Here is a 21,693-nt window from a genome sequence, read left to right as displayed (position 1 = left end):
CCTTTTTCCTATCAAACTAGCCCGAATTTCAAGGTGTACTGGAGAAAATTATCTGTTGGAATATTTATTATAAAGTTTTTCTTCAACTATAGGCTCGTTTGGCCCTGTGGACTCTTTGTGGAATATAAACTCTCTTAAAACACACTTTTTACACTATCAGTTCTATATTTAATTCATCTACTATGTCCAACAGTGAATTTTTCTCTTTTTATTGGAACATCATGAACCTTTCCACCACAGTCCCATTTCCACCAAATCTTATATGTTTAACATTTTGTGATGGAAATGACAGCAGTGCAAATGGCATTTAAACACTTTTGGAATGAAGTAACCAATATCCTACCAATTTATGTATCCTAAATACACACAATAATTTTTTTTTTCACATTTTTTTAAACTGCCTGCAAATTGAATGTAAAAATATTGGATCTACAAGTGATATTTACATTTCACATTTGTAAATATATTTAAATTAATATATTTTACTGATTTAATTTCAGACATGATGCATGTTCCTCCTCTTGATAAATAAATACACAGTTTTGAGAATTTTTTTTTTTATTAAAGGTCATTTTTTTAATTGTCATGAAATATAAATACAAATAACTTATAATTGACTTAGTTTGAGGACAGTTGCAATTTGTATAACTGCTATAAATATTGAATTAATTGAATTGAAATTTTGCATTAATGCTGAATTATAAATATTGAAACTGACTTATAGTAAGACAGTAAGTGCACAAATTTTTGAAAAACAAAAAAACAAAAAACAAAACAAAAACAAACAGTAAAGGCAAAACATGTTATTTGATGTGGAAATGATGATACATTAAATCATTAGTAAATTTGAGGACCACTGTCATCTGTGCAAACATTGCTATAAAATAGTGAACATTAAAATACAGATATACTGTATATCGAAAAAATATTAAATATGTCATTCAATGTTTTATTTAGCTTTTTTTTTATTATTTAATTTTTATGATGAATCTTCATATTTTAAGATTGGTGTGGGACAAGGGTAGAACAATCTCTAAACTTAAAAAAGCATCTAAGTTTTAAATGCTAAATATTTAAATATAATAAAAAATAAAAATAAAAAAACAACTCCTGTGACCTCATTAATGTAATAAAGCTTTTTGTACAATCAAATACAAGCATGATAAGTCATTTCCTGTGACCAAGGATGATCACAACAATCCTGTGAGATGGCCTCGCTGCTTTCTTCTTAAATGGAGTCCATTCTGCACTATTGCTAGATAAACACCCACTCTACCTCACTTTTGGTTGTATGGATCACTTCAGCAAGGAGTCTGTCAAGTAGTTAGAGGCTTAATTGGGCTGATCTGCATTCGGTTCGTTAGAGTAATTTATCAGAAAATTGGCTGGGTGAAATGAAGACAGGTCAGACCCTAAACAGACATGTGTAGGGATGCACAATCACAGAAAGTACAGAGCTACAGTGCCTCACAAGACCATCACAAGCAACCATGGAAAAGCGTGGATGCTTTTTCCCCTCGATAGACGTTTATTGAAGTAAAATTAAGAAATAATTGATATAAAGTAGCTACACAATGCATCCCATTAACAGCTTCAGAAAACCTCCCATTTCAAGCCGGCTTATTGGCAGGCATCAGTGCATCCCTCTGCCTTTTCCACTGTGCATTACTGATGCTTTCTCTTGATCAGAGTGATATTTGTTACATTATGATCAAAAATAACCTTTATGTGCCAGTGACGCTTCTGGTGAATGCTGCTGTTTTGATAGGCTCCATTGAGCAGATCCTTGAGGCTCAACACAAACAGCAGGTGCACAGCTGTGACGTAATGAACGCTCGTGCCACTTTCTTTTTGCGGGCAGGATTTCTATATATTCTGTAATTAAGGGCGAATGTACAATGCAGCACAGGGCCAATGCAGGAAGCACTGAAGAGGATGCCTTTTCATTTAAGTGCCTTCTTGAGTCTATCTGGGAGCTGAGGTTGCCAGTGCAGCCACATCTAATCATGAAAGAAAGCCTCCTCATTATTTCAAGTCATTCTGTAAAGGAGGGCAGCACTTAAAATCCCACCAAAGAAGTCCGGACCAGTGTAATTGTATTTCTTATTTGAATGACGGTAAAAAAGGGAAAGAAAAACATAAAGAAAAGTCAAAGGTTTTTCGTTTATCATAGGGCGCTCAGGTTGTCAAATAGGTTCCTGTATGAAAGAGAAGAAGAAAGCACGCTGGTTTATTCAAAACATTCCCACTGATAAATTGAAACAAGCTTTTAGGCTGGTTTTGTGAATCCCCAGTTCAAACAAGAGCAAGAAATACACATCCTGCAAATAATAAATGCCGCAGTGTTAAGTGCCACTCTCGTCTATAGCAGAGCGACTTCAAATGAGATCTGTGTTTAACACTTGCCTCGCTGCCTCCTCTAAGAATCGGGAAGTTCATCTCTCGCTCTCTCTCTCTCTTGTGCTCTTTCTTTTTGTTGCTGTCAGATTTGTTTTGCTTTCAAGTTAATGATTTATTTACAACCAATTAGGAAGCCAATCAGGGCAGAGTGCAGCGTATGGGCAAAGAGGCCTGAGAATACATCAGCCATCAGCCCTTTTATTTACTTAAGAATTAATATTGATAGTAGCAAAAGACTATATAATGTGCCATTTTAGAATTACTCTATTCCTCGTTTCACTAACCGCACACAAAACCTTAAACTCCAGGTCTTTTTATGTCCTATTTGTCATGGTTTCACATTTAAGAGTGAGACAAATGCTTTCAGAAACTCACAATTAAGATTTGTCACTAGATCCACTAAACAAAGTGTTATTTTTTTATTATTAAAATGTATTATTACAATTATTTTTGGCAAATTGCTCTTATTTGAATCATTACCTTGTTGTTACCTTGAGATTAATTTGCATTTTTGCTCTTGGCCTTGCTGAAATATCTGATACTTTGAGGTATACAGAAGCTGAGATCCCATGGTGTCAATATGCTTGGTACATGTCATTTATTTAATCTCTAAGAAGCTCCAAGTGTGACTTAGAACAGAGTCCAAGCAAAATTAACTCTCAAAATTTGTAAATAGAAAAACAATGAAATTGTGTTAAATTTACAGTAATTAAAGTTGTTTACATTTAAAATTGTATTTTTTACAGAATTATTCTGGCAACCACAGCTGCCAGATTTTTTCTGTAAAAACAACAGGATTTTTTTGTTAGAATGCTTTAAATGGCATTATTTCCAACAATTAATTACCGTAAATTTTACAGGATGTGTTTTTGTTTTACATAATTCTGTAAATTATACTACATGAAATAGTAAAGATGTTTACATTTTTAATGTATTTTTTACAGAATAATTCTGGCAACCACAGCTGCCAACATTTTTTTGTAAAAACAACGGAATTTTTTTTACAGTGTAGATGTGCTTCACAGCTATTTCAGATGTCTGCAACTAATATAACAGATTTGATTTACCTTTAAAAAAATCCACGAACAACATTCACACTTCTATTTCCTATCACGCCCTGAAGACTGTTCACTGTCTGACTGTTTAAGCACAAAGATTCGGAAAATGTGTGACATTTTCTGAAATGCTTTATTTTATTTTATTTTTTAAACCTGTAACAAAATAGGGATTATTGAGCCTAACAAATGAAATAATAGTCTATTTTTTAATAGAATTGTTAAGTGACTTTTACTTATTGACTTTTATTAACCTTTATTGATCTCATACTTTAGGAGGTAAAAAAAACCCATCAGTTTTATTCAGAAGTCCAAACTAAGCAAAAATATGCAATTTCTATCACGCCCTGAAGACTGTTCACTGTCTGACTGTTTAAGCACAAAGATTCGGAAAATGTGTGACATTTTCTGAAATGCTTTATTTTATTTTATTTTTTAAACCTGTAACAAAATAGGGATTATTGAGCCTAACAAATGAAATAATAGTCTATTTTTTAATAGAACTGTTAAGTGACTTTTACTTATTGACTTTTATTAACCTTTATTGATCTCATACTTTAGGAGGGTAAAAAAAAACCAGTTTTATTCAGAAGTCCAAACTAAGCAAAAATATGCAATTTGGGGCAGTTGCTGATTTTTATATTGCCAGAAGCAAGATGAAATTCTGACAGCTCGTAATAATGTAAATCACTGAGACTTTTATACCAGTATAGCAAACTACTTACATAAAATGCATATAAATATCAGTTATCACAAAAATGCAATGCAATACAGAGATGATTCAGAGCTATACAAATAAACATTCCTCAAATCCTGATGCATCAAATTTGATACTCACTTTTTTATTATTACAAAGCACTATTAGTATTTTAGTGCTGTTAAAGAAGGCTACAATTAATTTATTATGTTTAATATAACCATTTTTAACATATTTGCAAATTTTTATAGTATTACGGTTTCATTTCACTTTCTAAAACTAGTCAGAAATCATGAAATTACTCACTTTTTTTTATTCGGACAGCACTAGTTTTTGAATTTATTTTAGCAAAATATAAACTTTTAAGATAAAAAAAAAACAAAAACCTTTATTAGGTAAGATGACAAGATGAACTGTGAGCAAAGTAACGTAAGCAAAGTAATGTGAGCGTTCTCCACATTATATATATTATAAACACATATTATTATATTATATTATATTAATTTTCTTTGGCTTTAATAAAGTGACATTTTGAGGTCAATTAATTTTAACATGTTGTCTTTATAATATCAAACTTAATACATACAGCTGCCTTTATATTTTAGGATGTAGGTCCCTCGAATTACATCTGCGGATCCTTGATAACGAAAAATCAACAGCTTGTTGGTACAACTGTGTCCAGGTATATGGTCAACAAACAGATATTTTTGGTCTACATACAGGCAAATCATTCAGTGTTGCTTTTGCAAATATGCCCATGTCAAAGATTTAAATCACAAATAGAGGGGGGCAAATGTGGTTCTCCTCCGATGGCGATCCTCAATCAATTAAGCGAGTCTTAGGAGGCTGGTGGCTGTGAGGGGCTATTTAAATTTAAATATGTCTCATCTCTGAGCACCTAACGGGGGCTACATCACTTTCGTTCCAAGGGGAAAAAGACATTAACACCGTCTGTCCTTTTTTTTTTTTCAGCGGTTTGTCCTCCAGAAGCTAATTCTTCAGCCACTAGTGCAGTCAAGAGCGTTCTCTCTGGGACACGGCAGTCAGTGCGCCTCTCAGAATTGATGTTTAGAAACTTTCCTTTGTTTACACCTCACTCCCCTGTGAGGCAGCGTAGAAAGGGCTCTAATTGAAAGTGACAGTTCTTTAATTGAGGAGGTCTTAAAGCAGCGCCTGCCTGATGAATAACGATTGTGGTTTCACCAAAATGCATGCTTAGACCGATAACATGGATTGTGTAGGTTCTGGAGAAGTCGCTTTTATTTTATTTGCACTATTGACAGTGTGTGATTTAACTGACTAAAGGATTTGACTGCCTCTTCTATGCAGCTGTTGAAGAAATCCGTTCCTTACGATCATTATATATTTAATTGTGTATCATAGACAACATTTCATGTGTTTGAGTTATAATTTAAACATAAAACTGCATATATTTTATACATTTTATTTTACTAATACCAGTCCCCATTAATCTTGGTCTATCTTAGAGGTGATCACAAAGGTTCTGAGTCTGTGTTTAGTAAATCCTGACATTAACAATGAGTGCATCTAAGCTGTTGTGATTATCAGAAAGCATGAAGTAAGAGAAGGTACAGGGGCCTGTGATTTGTGTGTAAGAAGCCTTTGCTATTTATCGGCATGCCTGGCACTGCTTAGCGGACCTTCAAATTGAAATACAACAGAGTTTATTCTTCTGATTAGACTTTCTACTGCCAAGCACTGGGACTTCATCTGCAGAAACATGAAACTGTGTCCGATTTAATGTGCAAATAAGGACAGCAACTGGAGTTCAATCCAATTCCTGTCATATTAGTGTCAAACAGATCATTTCTGGATAATTTCATCAATGAATGTAATTCTGCTTTCAACAACTGTAGCTAACAAAAAAGAACGATTTTAGACATTATGTTGTTTTTAGATAATGAGTAGTACAGTATATAAAACACGCATCATGTATGAATCATAAATGATGGATGGAATTAATCAGTTAGATCTGAAATGACATTGGGATATTGTGTGCTAACAGCTGGTCTACCTGTGTTAAGATACTTTAATTGTTTTGAAATAAGTTGTGTTACCAGTGCAACATATTTCTTGGGGAAAAATAAATGTTATGCCTAACCATAGGAAGCAGTTTGTTCCCAATTGTGATGTCCATTAAGATAATTCATTAGGAACCATTTTCTTCATGTCACTCAGATGAGTAATATTGAGAAGGACGAGGATTGAGTCCATCAGTTTTGCCAAGAGAGCATAAGAAGGTTTGTTTATACAGAGATTTGAAGATTTGTTTCTCTTTTATCACATTTTGCAGTGCTGTCATTTTTAAAATACAATAATAAAAATAAAATTAAATAAAAACTGCACTATTTTAAACATTAGGTTTGGAGAAATTCTTTTTTTCTACACTATTCCAGTGTTTCCCAACCTTTTCCTGTCTTATGGAGCCCCATCCAAAACACAAAGTATTATACTATAAAATTGGTGGTGAATTCATATGGATTTGTACACTCTTATTCTTACGATCTGCTTAGGAAGGTTTGGTTTAGGATACTTTAGGTCTCTAAAACCTAAAAGTTTTCTTTGTTTTCATACAAATACACATTCAAACAAAATCAGCAACTTGTAAAATAGTTACGTTTTCTCATTAAATCAGAATGGTCCCATCAGTGCAGCTCAAATGTAAAAAGTCCTCTTGTCTGAATCAAAAGAGAAATATGTACAGATCAAGCACCACCTATGAGCGAAATCAAATATGTTGGTGGATTTTGATGCAAGAGGACAAGAGGGGATGGAATTTTTCACTGGAGGAAGCGTTAAAATGGATTACGGACTCTATTCTGGCCAGAGGTGGCAGTTTAAAGCTAAATAAAAGTCTTGATAGATTTATGTCCTACAACAGCTGTTTTTAAATTCATAAGAAGTTAATTAATGGACTGGAGTCGTGTGGATTACTTGTGGATTATTGTGATGTTTTTATCAGCTGTTTTGACTCTCATTCTGACGGCACCCATTCACTGCAGAGGATCCACCGATGTGCAAGTGATGTAATGCTAAATTCCTCCAAATTTGAAACAAACTCATCTACATATTGGATGAGCTGAGGTGAGTACATTTTCATTTTTGGGTGAACTGTTCCTTTAAAATTGCCAGATGAGGCCATTACTATGATTCACTATTTGAATAAGTCATTTAATGAGATTGCTGTTTTAAAGTATGAAGTACATTTTCATTTTTGGGTGAACTGTTCCTTTAAAATTGCCAGATGAGGCCATTACTATGATTCACGTATGAGTAAGAGTAGAGAACACTTTTGCCAAAATCTGCCTTTGACCAAAGTCTTTATATATGTTTTGCTGCTCTGAATAGTGTTGTAATAGTTTTCAAATAGCCATGAAAATGTTTTCTGCATGGAGTCCCTCTAAACCTTTCATCTGAAGTGAAAACCAAGAACACACTTTGTGCGTTACATTTAAATAGGCTATTTTATTATATTTTTGTTTTATGTTGGTTTCTAGTGTTTTTGAGCAAAGTGTGTCTCCTTATGTGGATTATTCATATGTGGCTAAGACATGCATGCTCTCTGAGGGATTTTCTTCCAGCATATGCATGTTCTGATGTGAGAGCTGTTTCTTCAGGGGTTTGCTGTCCTAACACATTTAAGTCCAGCCATCAGCCAAGATGAAACACCTGCTGTTGGGGAGAAACAAAGCACACTAATCCAATATGTATTTCAGACATGTTAAACATCATCAGCTCCCCAGAGAGTGGCCACTGCTTGGCTACGGGAGAGAATTTTAAAGCAAATTGTTCTAATTTATGTAGGGACAATAAATCAAAATTAGGGTGAGGACAGTGCAATGCACTTCACTGTAAAATGACAAAATGCAGTAGGGGCTGGCACCATGCCCCGTACATGTTTGTGTGTGGGGTTTTATTTGAAGCTCTTTCTGCATTACACCTGATTGTAAGTTTATGTGAAACTGAGAATGGAATGATATCACTGTAAAGTGCAGGGTATAAATACTGCTGCAGCCCATCAGGATTTACTATTTGATGGACAGTGGTTTCAATGCTTCATAAAATTTAATGCACTGAAATATGTGCACGTTTGCATTTTAATGTCCATGACTTGGCCTTCCACTTATATCATAGGTCACTTAAACTGTGTTTTGAATCATGTATGAGAGGAAAAGGGAACTGTATTTTTATTACTTCCAGTGAAATCTCAAAATTCTCTGTAAGGAAAAAGGATTTGGTTGTGATTGAACAAAACTGTAGCTCTCTAGTTTTAAACTAAAATTGCAGATGACCATAGGTTGGATCTGATAAATTAATTTTTACCTATTGTCAACTGGATATGAGTGGATTTTACTGTCGTGTTTGTGTAAAATAGCATTTTATTGAAGATTTGTTATAAAATGCTCAGAAGGAATGAGAATTAAACAAATAATTTAATGTTTCTTTTTATAGTATTTTGTGGTTACACTTTATTTTAAGGTGCCCCTATTACAGTGTAATTATACATTTAAGCACTGAGTAATATTAATTAACTATATGCACTTACTATATGGTTAGGGTTAGGATTAGGGTTTGGCTTAGGGTTACTTATATGGAATTATGCATAATTTATTGTTATTACAATAGTAAGTACATGTAATTTATCAAGGACACCTTAAAATAAAGTGTTACCTATTTTGTTTTTTTTTAAGAAAAGACATGCATGGGTAGACAATCCATGACTATTCAATATCCATTAAAAAAAGCTGAACAGCATTGAATAACAGCACTGAATAACACATCCCAATCATGTAGATAGTCAAAATAGTGAGAATATAGTTGATTACACAACTCAGTCTCATAAAACTCACAAAGAACCACAGAAAAAGGGCTTCCAAAAACTGATACCAGACAATTAAAAGCCTTTTGAAAAGTGCCATGTCCAGGCATCTTACTTACCCAAAGATACATCCTTTTACTTGTGCCCCAAAACTGGGTGTAAAATGGCCCTCATCTTTGGAAGTCTTTGGTGATGATGATGTCTGTGAAGGGGCAGATGCTGATGGGACATTGATGGATGTCTGGAGCAGAGCTGTCATTCAACTGGAACTGAAGCCTTTGGTCAGTCATGCAGTTCCCTGATACTGATTCTACACACACATGCCTTTACACTAACTTAAAAATATTTTTAAACACTAACTTGCTATATATTTGTGTGTTATAAAACATGTGTGCATGACAAAATAATGTGAACTAGGCAATATTTCTTTATTTTACCACCATTTTCCTTAATATAGCTTTCAAACTTCTTAGACTAGATTTATATAGATTCTTTTGAATACTCTCTTATTGAATGTTGTCTATCAGAACATCTTCCAGTGTTCCAGAGATGTTAGAGGAGGTTGGAGTTTGGACTGGTCACTCCTCTCTAAAAATATCCAAAGTGGATTGATAATATTCAAGTCAGGTGATTTGACTGGCCGAGACAGATGTTGAAGATCATCTTGGTGCTCCAACTATCAAGGTTTTATGATCATAACTCTTATCATTTTTTAATTAGTGTCTTTGATAAAATATTTAAAATTTGCAGCATTTTCATGGATTTTGATAAGAATATTTCTGTGTGGATAGATAGATAGATAGATAGATAGATAGATAGATAGATTTACGTTTGGCTTTTTATTGTATATACATTAAATCTTACATTGAGCAATAGTTATGATTTACAATGCATATTCTATAAAATAAGGAATAATTCCAACTTTTTGTATTTGCATGCATTGTATAGTTTTGTATTAAGGCGGTTTCTCATTAGAAGGCACAATTAGTGATAAACTAGCCATAGCGGCCCGACTCATTAGATGCTGAAGCTTTATTTAAAATTTGAGCAGTGCCTTGTTTCCACTCTATTCTCCACCATATGTATGCATTAATTAGAGAACTGTGGAGGAGGAGTGGAGTTCTGTGTGTGTGTGTTTATGTGTGAGCATTAATATGTGTGTGTGTGTGTGTGTGTGTGTGTGTGTGTGATGTTTCGTGTTTCGCTTCAGTTCTACCCCCTATAACTTAGGATCTAATCAATCTGCTGGCTATTAAGTTTCTTAATTGATAATGCATACAAATTAAGCTGAGTGCTGTTACTTTGGAGACTTCGAGCAGGTGATTTTAGGCACCGGTCCAAATGGACTTTTAAAGCAGTTAGCGTAAGACTGAATCTATCTGGCTCAAGATGAATCTATACCACTGAGATGAGGCTAAGGACAGAATCTTTTCACGTTTTCACTTTTCATGATTCGATTCAGTTAGGCTATACAACACCAAACACATCTGGATGAATCCAATGGTTTTAAGAGCATCATGAGAATCGCAAAGCAGAAAAATAAACCAGTTTACCTTTAAAGTTGCAATGTAAGGAAGTAGCACCTGATCATTTCTTTAATATTGTGATGTGCATCAGAGTGAAATAGATTATCAAAAAAGAGAAAAAAAGGAGGGTAGTGACTTGGATCTATCAGTCGGTTGTTTGATTGAATGAAGGCAGATTTGAATGTGAGCTTGCAGTCCATTGTAAGAAAGGGGCAGAGTTTACGCAAACAAAATCATTGGAGAAGTCCGGGATATTGTACGTCATCAGAAAGAAGTCTGACGTTTCACTGGAAGATTGAGATTTTTTATTTTTTTAATGCATATGCATGGATGAATAGCTCACAATGGGATTAACAACCTGAGTTTAAAAATATAGATACGTATAATGAAATAGTGATCAAATCATCAAAGTGAGGAGGATTCTGAATATTATTTGTCTTATGTACATTTCACTGATAAACATCTAAATCATTTTGCAAATGATGTTCTTCATAAAGTATTTACATATTCTCAACACTTTACTATCACATCTCCTGCTCAGAATCCATCAAAACTGTCTCTTCATGCAAATTAGACAAAATAAACATTAACAACTCACAACCACCAAACATAAATTAGGCAGACAAACCTGGAATGACAGTTGCCATCAGCATGATGAGTCATAAAGACAAAATAATGATCCAAATATTCACCCATCTTTATGGCTGATCTGAGGAAAAAACTTTCCATTAATCTGACACTTCATTAGGAACAAACTTATTTAGAATGCTAAATAGTTTTGGCAATGGAAAACATGGTCAAAGAATTCACAATTCACCACCACGGAACAATAGAACTTCTTGGGAGATAAATCTGATGTGATCATGTTTAATCATGAAAGTACTTTGCACAGGTGATCCCTGCATTAATGTTTTTAATATCACAGTCTAATGTTGGAGAAATGTCTGCTCCTTTTGTAATGTGTCTGTTTGCAGAATTGTGTCTTCATGATTCCTCGATGTCATGTAGATGTTGATATGTTCCTCATTTCAGAAGCAGAGGTTTGACATGATGGAGACACTTGTTGGATGATTTCTGAGTGCTGGTCTGCCTTTTGGTCTTCATCCCCCTGAGACAAACGGAGCTACAGGCATGCCAAACTCATTCTCTGATCAACACAATCTGATTTGGTCAATTTTGCCACATAGGACACATTCTCTATTACAGAGACAAATAGCTTTGCGCCAACTGTCGATCAAAACTTGTAAGCTAATAAATTATTCCAATTTCTCCCAATAGATTTCTCTAGACACAGCCAAAGGAAATACACTTTTTGATTAGTGAAGTTATGTGTGCGTGCGTGCGTGAGTGCGTGTGTGCGTGCGTGCGTGTGTGTGTCTGCGACACACAGATATGTCATCTCTTATTAGGACCAGAGATTCTCAGGTGGATGTTGCCTGAAGTGCTGTCATTTTGTAACGAACGGACAGTGGTTGGATCGGCCCACCCTTTCCCAATCTTGAAACGGTGAGAAAATCTTCATACGGTATTCTACATGGGCATGAAGGCATTTGGGTGAATATTAATGCCCACTGTAATTAAGTATGCTACACTCATCGGCTTGGATAACTAAAAAAAATGTATGATAATTATATCTATGATACAGCAGTGTTTTGCCTTTAAGCAAGACCAATATTTGTGTTGCGATGTTAAATCATTGCAATATCATTGTTGCATCAGTTATGATACCCCTAATCCTATTGGCTCTAAAGTTGCATTTACAATCATGTCTGTGTCCTTGCCAGACATTTTCCTAATAAGGTGCATGCGTTTTTTAAGTGGCAATTACCTTACATTTCATCCATTCATAGTTCATTATTAGTTCATCCAAAAATGAAAATTTGTTGAACACTTACTCACTCTCAGGCCATCCAAAATGAAGATGGTTTTTTTTCTTTATCAGAACAGATTTGGAGAAATTTAGCATTACACCACTTGCTCACCAGTGGATCCTCTTTAGTGAATGGGTGCCATCAGAATGAGAGTCCAAACAGCTGATAAAAAGATGTACAATACAAAACTCCAGTTCATCAGTCAACAGTCTTCTGAAGTGAAAAACTGTGTGTTTGTATGAAACAAATCCATTGTTAAGACAGTTTACATGGTTCAGAAAATGAACCATAGTTTTACTACCAGTAAAAAAAGGTTATTGTGGTTAACTACAATGGTTATTGTAGTTAAACCATGGTAACCGCTAATTAACCATTGTTTTGCTGCACTAACCATAGTTTAACCATGATATTTGTAGTAAAACTAAGATTATACAATTGGTAATCAATCCTCAAAAAAAAAAACTTGGTTACTATAGTTTTACTATAATCAAACCACGGTTAATTTTCATAAGGATAGGTTTAAACCATTGCTTCCAGCCAAAATACAAGAAGTCTTCTATGCTTCCTCTTGTGAAAAAGTCCATATCCTGTTGTCTTCACACATAAAAATCCACTGAAATATTTGTGTACAACTGTTTCATTTTCAATGTGCTCGATATGTACATATTGCTCTCCGGATTCAGATGAGACTATTTTTCAACAATAACAAAATTGGCCTGTTGCACATGTAATGCATCCTCCTGCTGGTGGTGTTAACTCACTAACTGCCTTGAATTATAATAGCTTAAACCATTACATTTAATAACAATATTTCCATATAAACATAGCGGTTGCACTGAGCATGAACACACAGATCATTTATCAACCACTCGGTGCCCTGAATTATTACGTCTCCAAACTTTCGAACAAGGTCAAGGAAATTCAAATTGTAAATTGAACTTTAAAGGGTCAGCGATTTTTACTTTCCCTATTCATCTTCTCTCACCTTCTAACTTTGAGCCCAGGAGGGCATGATAATTGCATTTCAGTGGGTGGCAGAGTTTCATTATGTCTTCCTATCTTCTGCTCACATGTGTAATTTAGTCAGGTCTTCCGAGAACTACGTAAAGGCAGGACTGCTTTAAAGAGAAGTTGTTACGTTTTGCAAATGAGCTCTATTTGGTGATAGTGATGTTTCCTTCTGCGTAGCCAATTTAGCTGCAAAATATGATTTTCACTTCACATAAACTGAATGGCAGATCTCAGTGAGGTTGTCAGTCTCTGATGTTCAGCGGACACTCCAGACAAAGCATTTAATAACACAGACACTGCCATTCTGAGCCAATGAAAAACCTTAATTGTCTTCCCACTTCAGAAAAACTCCACCACCTCCAGCAGCATAATACAGCGAGTGTATGTGTTTGCAAAGATATACATGCGAGATTGCGCGTGTGTGTGCGCCTGTGTGCAAAGAGCAAAGCAACCAGCTGGGTTGTAGGGGTAATAAAGAAGGAGAATCAATAGGGCATGCAATGGAGCCAAGGTGCTGCCATTTATCATGGCGCTTCTCTGACTCCAATCATTCATCAAGCTCAATGAGGCAGCAAATAGGAAAATGACTATTTGTATCAAACACATCTGCACTCATCCACTGAGGTATTTTATTCCCATTAACTTCCAAAGTAAAATACCCACTTTTTCAGCTGCTGTGTACCTGCGTGTACAGCCGTGCATGTGTGTGTGTTTTTATATTTGCGCAGTTAGTAGTAAGACAACTTACATTGTGGGAATATTTAGAGCTGCATTCCTTTGCACATGCATCTGTCAAAGCGTCACTTATCAACCCATCCACTTCCCCAATCTGACCATATGCAATGATATATTTTGTGTCCCTAACAGCATTTTTAACTCACACATTAACGGGTTACATTTTTCTATTGCTACGTGTCTCTCTCTCTCTAGCAATGGATGTCTCGAGAATCAAGTAAATATGCATTTCATTAAAATTTGATAGTCTCTCATTTTTGTTCATAAATGACCATTCGGGGACGTACTAGATGTTCATTTCTATTGGCCAAGGCTGCATCAGATGTAAATGGGTGGATTAATGTAATTATGGTGTAATATGCCATGAAATAGTAGAGTCATTATCTCTGCTCTTTTATGAGGTGTCTGTGGATACAGGATTCTGAGGGATTTCTTTTGCTGACAAATGACATAATTGCATTTGTTGTTTTAGGCTGTTATGATAATAAATGTAATATTGCTCAATAAGACACCAAGACAAAATAGAAATAGTTACTCGTAGGAATTTATTGCCTGCCATTTTAAAGAATTTTCTTTATTATTTGCAGTCATGCAGTTGTGCTTTTTTTAAACTAACCTGGCTGGCTTGTTTTAAATTTTGCATCAGATATTTGTACAGGGTGTGTCCTTATCCAATCGGATTATTTTATTGAATTGATCTAAAGGCTTGTGCTTTGTTTGTGTATAGTCTAATCGTGATTTATTGCATGGACCCTAAATCAATTTCAATCACTGTTGAAAACAAATACACATAAAATACAATTAATTACCTAAACTTGAGGCTTTGCTTTGTCTGTGGTAATTGAGGGGAAAACGCAAGGTGGGATCCAAATTGACATTATGGGATTGTCATCTGACATTCACTGTGCACAAAACAGTAAAGCAATAACAGCCTGTGATGAAGTCTTCTTTGTGAAAACATTACATTTAGTTAAGTCTAAGTAGGTTGTCTATGGGGAAAAAAACTAAGGAAATATTTAGAAAAACATGCATGTTTAGTAACCATACTAACGAGATGCAACTATATACCAATATATATATATATATATAACAATATACCACATTAATATCGCTTTGTAGCATGTATTTTATGATGAGCCAATCTTGAAGTGTTTTTCAAAACTCATAAAATCAATATCTTGCAAATAATTTTTTTTTAAATATATTGTTTAGATAGATTTATTTTGCTTACACAGAATCAGCACATTTTATGAGCAAATTGTAAGAATGAACCCTAAAATTCCTGCATAATGCTGCTATTGTTTGTCTTTGATCAGTTTGTAGTGGTGTGCAGTGCTTACCTGAATTAAAAATAATTTGTGTTTGAATTTGCTGTCTGTCACAAATATTCCAAATTAGCCAAGTAATTATTTGATAGTCCCAGCAATTACTATATAAATAGTTAAATTTGGAACTCTAGGGTCCCTAATTGATCCAAATTTGATGTTTTGCATATTTGCATAATGAGGAAATTGATAGAAAATTGTGTTCATTCATTTGTGAAGAATCCTATGAATTTTATGAATTTGAAAGCCGTCCGTCGGCTGTGGATGGGTGACTTTGCTTGCTGGCCTCATGCCAGTTCACAGTCATGCAGATGGACCTAAATGTAAGCAGTTGCATGTTAAAAATAAGATATGTAAAATAAATTATATTTTCAAATGTATATATTATTTTTCTTTTTTGCACACAATGTTTGCAAATTCACAGTATGTGTGTCCTACAGTCTGTCATTTTTTTCCAAATACATGCTGCAACTCCTGACTAAACAAACTGCACACGGAGACATACTCATGCGTGGCCGCTCTGCCCTCATAAATACCGAACAGGCAGAGGTGATGTCTCCATTTCACACACAGGCCACGGGCACAATATGAGACCCTGTATTGCATTTATTTAGCCTCTGGTTTTGACGGTAAAGATGAATTGCCAGTTCATCCTATCATTGTTTTAGAGGCCACTTAAAGCCAGTTGAAATACTTATAACACGTAATGACTTCAGCACGCCGCCAACAATAATGGCATGAATGGGAGTAGATTTATCACAACAAATCATAGCAGGAAATTTCTCATCAGGCCTAATTACTCATTACTCATGATCTGGCCCTTTCTGTTCCATATATATATATATATATATATATATAAAATTTCTAGGAATAGACCAATGAATACAAACAAAGCTGGAGTACATATTTTGAGCAAAGGAGGTTTTCCAAATATATATATATATATTCTTGAGAATGCAGCATAATGTATTTGCTATATTTCAATTCCTTTTTGCACAGCCGTCTTAGGTCTACTATTACAGATGGTAATCTGATTTTGATTTAAGTATTTTGGTGTAAGCCTGTATCCTTAGGTCTTGGCCTCTCATTTGGACGGAGTAAGCTTACAACTCACCACCAAAATATTAGGATCTTAGCACTTGAGATGCTCTAAATAATATCCGATGTAGTTTATAGCATGTGATAATATCCTTCAGGGGCTCACTAAATCATTTTATGATCTGTTGCCTGTTGGCCTCATTCAACAGAAAAGGGCGAGTGGCTTTGGTGCATCGCCCCGAAAGTATAAAAGAGATGAAGGTAAGGATATTAAGTGACTCTATAGAACATTCAGGGCACAACAGAATGATTGATGGCGGGACAATGTGAGAGCTCGTGGACAGAGGACCCTTGGAGAGGCAGAAAAAGCCATCTCCAGCCTGGTGTGCTCGTGCGGTCTATTTGTATGAGTAATCAGTTGAGCTCCCTACTCTGTCAGTCCTGTTTACTCACTGATTCTCTCAACAAGACAGTCATTGACACGGGATAGATGGGGAGAGTCTAGCAGAGAAACCAGCGGCTTTAAAGAGGCTAGGGTTACGTTGGAGTCTCCAGACCCAAAGCATTATATTACACAATGTGATATTTGTAATACCTGACTATTTATTTGAATTGTCAGATTGTGTGTGATTTCCTTATGTCCTAGGAGAGTGTGTGTGTGTGTGTGTGTGTGTGTGTTAACTAGACTGGTTGCAGGTGTCACAATGGTTCATTTCCACCAGCTGATGCCCTGCTCTTCTCGCCGTAACCGCAGTAACATTCTCTCCCCTTTCCGAACGTCACTAATTTCTCTTCCACAGTCAAACACACATGCGCACTAATGGTGTAATTGATATTCAGACAGCGCTCTCTGCGAGGACACCAGGACTGCATTTAGATGTGTGCTCTTTCGCACATTTTCGCACATATTGGTTGCCCGAAGAGCCACGCTGGGTTTGAGTTAAAATATGCTCACAGAGAGCTGTCATTTAAGCGTCATGCAAAGTGCAACCACCTCTCTGCATTCATGCGGCCCTCTGTACTTTGTTATTTAGCATGTAGGCCTACCATAGACTCACTGAGGCCCATGAATTAAAGTTCGTTTTCCACTTTAGTAGTAACCCGTAACTCTTTTTAACTATTACTAATCTACTGTATATTTGCGTGCTGTCCTTCATTTGTTTTTCCATATAAGTCTACTTTGACTTGGTCATATGAAATCTCGCCGCCCCCTTGGTTGTTCCGTGTACTAGGATAAGCCACTCATCCAGTTTTCCCTAATCACGACAATTACTTCTGAATTATCTTCGGACCCTGACAGACGTTCCTTGTAACTCTCTTTTATTTTCAAACGGCCCCTAATCAGCGACTCTCATTACAATCGCTGATTAAACTGCAAATTATCCAGCAGCGCCAACAGTTCGCTCCTACCACCGGCTCGTTCAATATCAATTACACCGAGCAGCATGTCTGCAGCCTCCGGGAGCCTCCAAGTGCTTGATGGTGGCACTTATTAGTTTGGAAAACAAGGAAAATACTAATAATCAGGGGTCATGAGAAAAAAGGAGGACACGGAGGGATTATAAGGTAGCAATTAAAATGCTATCAATAGATACGAAATTCTTCTTTGCGCATATAAAATGAAGTGGTAAAACAGCCTACCTGGAGGAGTGTCTGTTACTTCATGTGAAGTCACCAACTTCCCAAACAAGCGATTTACGATCTCCGCTTCTTCTTAGTCATTGTTTTCCTGTGCATTATAATGATGGAGAATAAGTTCCATTTAAGGCCTATAAATATGAAGGTCTGTATAAAAGCCAGCGCGCGCTGAGCGCAGCGCTCTGGATGTGTGGTCCAACTTCATTTATAGCCTACTACCCTCAGATAAAAATAACGTCGTGCTAGGCAATTACTTGGCAAATCATGTCTCAGTGCAGTTATATAAATACAAATGAATATGTTCTTATGGAAGAACAAATGGGGTGAGAGGGTGGTATGGCGAAATTAAAGTATTGCTAAGCGCATTTCAAGGATTTACAAGTGTTGTTAGTTCTCCTCCGTGATGTGCGCATTTGTAATATCGATTTTATTTTGATTACACAAAAATGTAAAATGGGCCCCAGATGTAGCTTTGCTACAGGTTGGTGCAAGATGTGCTACAGGCCAACAAATAGGCCTATATTGGCTTGATAAAATAATATATTTTTTGGAAAGATTATGTACAGTTTTCTATATTCCAATAATCTTCTACAGTAGCTAAGAAATAACATCAGTGACTTTACTCCAGTGGAATAGCCTATGTATGATTCGTTTTCGTTACAGAGGAGCCTATATTTTACGTTTAGAAAGGGAATGACGCATCTAGATCTACATCTAGCCTATAGTAGAATGCCAAAAAATTGTTCACTTGGCTACTGTTGTGCCAACAAAAATGTATTCTTTGAATTAAGAAGCGACGAATCCATTTATTATGTTTCACATAAGTGCCTCAGTATAAGAATAAAATGCCTCCACTGGGGCAACTCTTCATTCAAAGTGGATTATCTGCATTTCTCAAAGCTGCAGTAAAGCAGCGTAGATGAGATATTCATTTGGTGAGTTCAGCTTTGTATATGCTAACAATGACAACTGAAATTATTTGTAACTGACACAAAGTGTGACAAAGTATGTCAGGCTTTCTGAGCAAAGAACACACATTACTGAAGATCTGCCCCATAATGCACCTGACTAATGGCAGCTTGCCCACGCGCCCTGCTGATTTCATGAAAAATGAATGTTGTGCTGACATTCCGAAAAGTTAGCAAGCAAATCCGGAAAGAAACTATTAGTGCGCATTTATAATCAATAGTGATATCTACAAACTCTATTAGAAAAATCAGCCAGCAATTTATTCAATAAATGTATCTCGTTTGTGCGTAATTGATAAGTAATCAAAATATATCAACGTAACCTGCACACATTTCAGTTACAATCAAGTAAAAGTAGACCATTTACCACCTGACTTGGTCCGAATTAGAGCTAAATTGACGATCAATTAATCTTGGAGGCGCTAGAGTTGTATTTTTGTGGACAAGCAGCAGAGAAGTGGCAAATAAATGGAGTGGAGACAGGAGATTAGTGGAATGAGCAGAAAGGAGCTGAACCGCCTCGGTCTGTATAGATAATGGGCTTGCAGCTGGGTCGCAAATTGCTGAAGTTGTATCATCAGTATAGGAGTCAAATTGTAGGCTTTATGATTTATCATACAGAGTGCGAGTTTTTTTATTATTTTATTTTGAACTTTCAGGCGCAACACGGTAGTTCGAATGGGTTGGAATCTTCTGGCATATTGACAAAACGAGCAGATTTAATGCAATTTAAATTAACATGGGTAAAGCTTTAGGTAAATGTAAAATAAACACCTGTTCAGATCATTCATTTTTAACGAATATAATAGGCGAAGACAATAAACGACAACAAAAAAAACAGGCGAAATGTTTTCACTTCCACATAATGCAATCAAGCATTTGAGAGACCTCACAGATTCACTTGCACTTTTCTCCAATTTTGTCAATGACATGATACATTGTAAAAATCGCCGTTTTGAGAGATGGCCTAATATACCTATTTTTATTGCTTTATGAAAATTATAAGACTCATTCACATCGAGTTTTCTATGGAAGGGGTGTGGTTTGACGCATTTAAGCATTACTGTTTCACTCTCGTCTTGCAATGTACAAGGTCAGTGAAACTAATTATTTTCAGGATTAATTTGCTGATGCATTAAATTGCATTAGCAGTGTGATTATGCTGGAATTTAATAATTACTAGCACATGTTCCCACTTTGGAGTGACCACTGACCCAAGTCCTCCCTTCTCGCAAGCCGCTTAAGGCCTTTCTTAAATGAATAGTCAGTATATGCATTGTCTTAAATATTAGTTACCACACCCTATTCCTTTGCTTGTCTGACACGGAGTTCACTTCACTGTTTATTTCAAACAAAACAAATTACAAAATATGATTTTTTTTTTTTACATTTAATTTTTAAAAATATCTATACTAGGCTATATTACTGTTCCACAGGTTTTGTGTCAGAGTAAACTTGACTAATCTTCTTCCATAGGGCCCAGAACTGAATTATGCATCTGTAAACCAGGACTAAACCTTGCATTTAGACTTCGAGAACAAAGTTTTAGTGCAAACGTGGACATCGAAGTAAACACATTTTCATGTTTAGATGATTGTCGTGCTTACCCCCAAAAGTCTCATTACGGACCGTAATGGAGGCCAGCCACTCCGTGACACACCAAAGCTCCATTTCATTACGGTAATCGCCGTCCAATGCTGATTATTTTATTTAGGGCCATAATTGTATTCTCCCCAGATAACTCGCGTTGAAATCGGGTCCACATGGAGGGCACCGAGTCTAATCACAGTATGAGATGCGACGGGGGTCGCGTCTGCTTGAATGGAGGAGCCGTTGTGTTACTTTCCAATTCACTTATTTCACGGTATATGGTGAACTCTTTGGACCTATTATCCAACTTATGTCAAACCGCAATGTCATTTACACAAAATAAATAAGAATTCCTCATGGATGGAATCGGTAAGTATCAACAGAAATTGTTCTGTGAAAATAATAAAATAACACCCAGAAGCATATTAAAGCACATTCAAAATCATGTTTACATTTTATATATGAACACTGCAACATTTACAGCCAATAATAATAATAATAACAATAATAATAAATACCGACATTATTCCTTCTCTAATTACAGTAAATTGTAAATGGCAACCTTTCAAATAACAAACCATTTGGAGCAGAGATAGCTATGATTTCAATATAATTGACTATCACCAACTTGCATGGCCAGAAAAGAATGCGTACACCAGTAATTATGGGTTAATAATTAATAATAATAATAATAAACAGACAAATCTATTGTTGTCATTATATTAAGTTATAATATTTTTATATAAACATGATGTCATCCACCGCCGTGATTATGTAGCCTAGATTATTTACTGATATTGCACAAAAATATTACACTGATCTGAACGGATGTTTAGACCCATCCAGCATTTGTAGGGTTTTTAGTGATATTCGAGATTCCCATATCCTTTGTGTTTCTTAATTACTCTCAGTAGTCCAACAGCTTGGTCGTGCACATTCATGCCACAAAACGAAGGGAGCACTGATTGATTATACAAAAACACGCTGAAAACTTGACAG

The sequence above is a fragment of the Sinocyclocheilus anshuiensis genome, unplaced genomic scaffold, assembly GCF_001515605.1.
Source record: "Sinocyclocheilus anshuiensis isolate Anshui unplaced genomic scaffold, SAMN03320099.WGS_v1.1 scaffold278, whole genome shotgun sequence".
NCBI classification, from domain to species: domain Eukaryota; kingdom Metazoa; phylum Chordata; class Actinopteri; order Cypriniformes; family Cyprinidae; genus Sinocyclocheilus; species Sinocyclocheilus anshuiensis.
The sequence above is the reverse complement of the archived record's forward strand: the minus strand, read 5'-3'. Positions refer to the sequence as shown.